General features: G+C 44.4%; 1 pseudogene; it reads left to right on the top strand.

The window, feature by feature from the left end:
• Positions 1-3,333: 3,333 nt before the first annotated feature.
• Positions 3,334-4,176, top strand: LOC130124898 (heat shock cognate 71 kDa protein-like; annotated as a pseudogene).
• The last annotated feature ends 998 nt before the right edge of the window (positions 4,177-5,174 follow it).

Genomic DNA, 5,174 nt, shown 5'->3' on the forward strand with positions numbered 1-5,174 from the left:
AATATCTGTGTGTAGTACTGTACAGGTACAGTCTAATGAAGTAGTAGTTGGGGTGCAAGAGAGTTAGATGGGCAATATATATATGTGTGTGTGTGTGTGTGTGTCTTTATGAGGTAATAAGGTAGGGCTAGCTCATCTAGGTTTTGGCAGTAATAATAATCAGAAATACTTTATTCATCCCTGAGGGGAAATTGGGTAAGATAATAATAATAATAATAATAATAATGGATTACATTTAAACAGTAACATGTAAACAGGATTGTGTATCTGTCAGGACACAGGAATGAGGATGAGGAGACGTAATTTTTAATGAATTATCGGTGCAGGTTAATCCTCGGTATTGTCATCAGACTGGAATAACAAATAAATCCCCACTAGGCACTGGCATCTTTGACAGTAACAGGACATATATTGTGTGAAGCATGAATAAAGAAATGTCTATATATATAATACCAAATCAGAGCCACCAAGATTTATTCAAACATAAATATATCAATGTTTGCAATGTCCATCCTTAACAGAAACAGTAGCATAGAGTTACATACAAATGACAACATTACTCTTCAGAGAAAGCTTTTTAAAAATTTTATCTATTTGTTTATTTATTTTTATTTTATTTATATTGTATTTTATTTTATATTATATTATATTGCTCTTCAGAGAAAGCTTTTTAAAAAAATTTTATCTTTGTTTATTTATTTATATTTTATTTTATTTTATATTATATTATATTGCTCTTCAGAGAAAGCTTTATTAATATTCCTTTTTTATTTTATTTTATATTTATCTATTTTTTATTTTTATTATTTAATTTATTTAATTTTTACAAATTTTATATTATATAATATAACTCCAGAGAAAGCTGAGAGAAGAAGAAGACCACTCTTCAGAGAAATAAACTTTTACTTAAGTATCATTGACCGGGTTACATAAAGGACGATGGCGATACCTTCTGTTAGCCGAGGGTGCTACATAATGGCGTCTACATACAGCAGACATTTCCTCCCCACATAGACATGCTGTTAACTCTTCACAGTGGTTTAAATGGTACCACTCTGACTTGAATACACAAAGGATCACAGTCTTCTCAGTAGCCCAATAACTTAATATTTCCTCCAATCAATTACATTATGAGCACTGTGACCATACTGGCAATATCTATCATCATGCTGGATGTGTGGTTAAACGTACGAGATATAAACATTACAACAGAACAAGCAACAGGCACTTACCTTCATCATTGACTCAATACTCAGAATATCACAAACTGGCTCACACAGGAAGAAATAAGTCAAGTCAATGTTATTTTTATAGCCAAATATCACAAATTACACATTTGCCTCAAGGGGCTTTACAGCAACACAACATCCTGTCCTTAGACCCTCACATCGGATAAGGAACACCTTATCATCTCATCTCATCTCCAGCTGCTTCTCCTGGTTCAGGTCACGGTGGCAGCAAGCTAAGTAGGGCACTCCAGACGTTCCTGTCCCTAGCAGTGCCCTCCTGCTCCTCCTGGGGGATCCCAAGGCGTTCCCAGGCCAGATTGGACATGTAGTCCCTCCAGCAAGTTCTGGGTCTCCCCCGGGGTCTCCTCCCAGTTGGACGTGCCTGGAAAACCTCCAAAGGAAGTCACCCAGGAGGCATCCTAATCAGATGCCCAAACCACCTCAACTGGCTCCTTTCAACGCGACGGAGCCAGCCCGACTGAGCTCCCTCCAGATGTCCGAGCTCCTCACCCTGTCTCTAAGGCTGAGCCCAGACACCCTATGGAGGAAACTCATTTCAGCCGCTCGTATCCGTGATCTCACCCTTTCGGTCACTACCCAAAGCTCATGACCATAGGTGAGGGTTGGAACCAAGACTGACTGGTAAACTGAGAGCTTTGCCTTCCTGCTCAGCTCCCTCTTCACCACAACGATCCGGTACAACGTCCACATTACTGCTGATGCTGCCCCAACCCACCTGTCAATCTCCCGCTCCATCCTACCCTCACTCATGAACAAGACCCTGAGATACTTGAACTCCTTCACTCATCCCCAACCCGGCGGGAGCAATCCACCATTTTCCCGTAGAGATCCAGATAAGGAACAACTCTCCACAAATCGTTTAACAGAGAGAAATAATAGGACGAAACCTCAGGAAGAGCAACAGATGAGGGATCTCTCTCCCAAGACAGACAATGTGCAATGGCTTAGCCAAATAAATCGCCAAATAGGGAACATTGATTGTCACAAGTAAGTGACTCTGAACTATAATGTGAACTGAACTAGAGCACTCAGTCGTTTTCACACAATGGCAAGAACTGGTGCAGACGTCATCTCCTAAAACCATGTAACGTGAATCTAAAGGTGATACGCACCCAGAAATCTCCGAGCCTTTTATACCGTGTGTGTGTATGTGTGTGTGTTGGGGGGGGGGGTTGGCATTGAGAGCAGTATTGTCCATATGAAGTTAAGGTACAGGATGTACACTTTACTAAAACGCTGTCACTTCAACACACCTCTGTACAAGGTCAGCCACCGTCCAACGTTGACGTTTGCGCAGGCTTTCCTGGGTGACATTGAATAATGGCTTTGAGTTACAATTTTTTTTACGGCTTTTAACATTTCCAACAGGAATGATTGGTCTCACCTCTTGCCAAATTGCCTCTGCAAAAGTTCATGAGAAGTCCAACGTTTGGCATGACAAGTAATATTTTTCTGGGTTATGCAATGCATTATTTTGGCACAGTTTTCAAGGTTGGTTGTTATGAACAGGAAGAATTCACTTTTCCGTCCATCCATCCATCCATCCATTATCCGAACCGCTTATCCTGCTCACGGGGATGCTGGAGCCTATCTCAGCGGTCACTGGGTGGCAGGCGGGGAGACACCCTGGACAGGCTGCCAGGCCATCACACACACACACACACACACACACATTCATACCTAGGGACAATGTAGTACGGCCGATTCACCTGACCTACATGTCTTTGGACTGTGGGAGAAAACCGGAGCCCCCGGAGGAAACCCACGCAGCCATGGGAAGAACATGCAAACTCCACACAGAGGACGACCCCCAGGGTTGGACTTCCCTGGGGCTCGAACCCAGGACCTTCTTGCTGTGAGGTGACCGTGGTAACCACTGCACCACCGTGCCGCGGCTTTCACATTTCACGTCATCTAAAGTATAAGTAATGATGCAGTCCAACCTCCAACGTTGGCAAAAACTCTGCTGTGTGACATGTAACATTAAACACATGTAACATCACACAAGTACCATGAGATCATTCACATACATGGCAGTCATACCAACATTCACCCTGGCTGTGCCGAATGACAGAAGCTAAGCATGTGTGGGCTTGGCAAGTACTTGAATGGGAGACCTCCCGGGAAAACTGAGTTGCTCACCCCTCTGTCCCCGGGTATCGAGACAGCCGGAGGTGTCATGACTGTGCTGATCAAACGTAACACCACCATCCCTACCAAGCAGACCCAGACCTTCACCACCTATTCAGACAACCAACCCGGCGTGCTCATCCAAGTTTATGAGGGTGAGCATGCCACGACAAAGGACAACAACCTACTGGGCAAGTTTGAGCTGACAGGAATCCCTCCTGCCCCTCGCGGTGTCCCTCAGATTGAGGTCACTTTTGATATTGATGCAAACTGCTTATGAATGTTTCTGCTGTTGACAAGAGCACTGGCAAAGAGAACAAGATCACAATCGCCAATGACAGGTGTCGTCTGGGCAAGGAAAATATTGAGCGTATGGTCCAGGAAGCTGAGAAATACAAGTCTGAGGAGGATGTCCAGCGTGATAACGTGTCTGCCAAGAATGGCCTGGAATCATATGCTTTTAACATGAAGTCCACTGTGGAAGATCAGAAGATTGTTGGCAAGATCAGCGATGAGGACAAGCAGAAGCTCTTGGACAAATGCAATGAGGTCATTAGCTGGCTGGACAAGAACCAGACTGCCGAGAAGCATGAGTATGAGCACCAGCAAAGGGAGCCAGAGAAGGTGTGCAACCCCATCATCACAAAGCTGTCTGTACCAGAGTGCTGGTGGGATGCCAGGTGGAATGCCAGAGGGTATGCCCGGTGGCTTCCCTGGAGCCGGTGGTGCTGCTCCTGGTGGTGGATCCTCTGGACCAACCATTGAGGAGTTCGGAATCTACGTAAGCCGCTCATAGCTAGAGTTGCAATGCTCCAGCTAGAGTGTTTAAATAATAATAATAATAATAATAATAATAAAATCTGGGGTCAGTATTCATATTGCATCTGCTTGCTTCACAGAAGGGAACAAATTTATTTGCATTTAAACTGTTCACATTTTATGGGAAGATTTTATATCTGGAATGTCCGCTGTCTCAGTACCTAGCAAAAAAAAATATTGGTGACCCTGTTGGAAAAAAAAGTTGCTGAGTGGTGTTGGGGGGCCAGTAGGGGGCCGTCTTCCCTCTGGTCCTAAAAAAAAAAAAATCTCAGTGCAGTGATGAGAACACTGTGCTGTAGGAGATGCCGTCCTTTGGATGAGATGTTAAACCGAGGTCCTGACTCACTGTGGTCATTAAAGATCCCATGTCACTTATCACAAAGGGTAGGGGGTCCCCCGGTGTCCTGGCAAAATTCCCAAACTGGCTCTCTCCATCTGGCCATCTAATTATCCCCCGTGTAATTGGCCCAGTGATCCTCCCTCTCCACCTCAAGCTGATATTATGAGGAAAACGTCCAAGAGATAAACGAGGAATGAAATCTTGTTGTTAGACAGGATCCAAGAGAGGTGTTCTGACAGTGTGTCAAAGAGTTAAGAGCTGTTTGCAAACGAAAGTCAGCCTAACAGCGAAGTAATACACACCTCACCAGCAGACGCAGAAGACATCTGCTGGCAAGGTGCCAGAATTCGTCAGAAGTCAGGGTGCATAGGGAGAACTTTGAAAGTGCTGGAGATGTCCGCTTCTGAGAGCCATGACCCTTCCCTGGCGAGTTTGGTGAGTGCGATGACATGGTTAATGATGGCATAGTGAAGGGAGAAGTCTTTACTTGGAATCCAAGAAGGTCGGGAGATGAAAGAGTTAGGATTAGTTGTAGTCAAAGTGAAGTTGATGGTTGCCTGCTTGGCCGGAACGCGTTGAGAGGGAAGACCGGAGTTAAGTATGGAAGGAACCTGTTGCTGCAAGGGCTGTGGCAT

This window comes from Lampris incognitus, chromosome 15 (assembly GCF_029633865.1).
Source record: "Lampris incognitus isolate fLamInc1 chromosome 15, fLamInc1.hap2, whole genome shotgun sequence".
Classification (NCBI taxonomy): domain Eukaryota; kingdom Metazoa; phylum Chordata; class Actinopteri; order Lampriformes; family Lampridae; genus Lampris; species Lampris incognitus.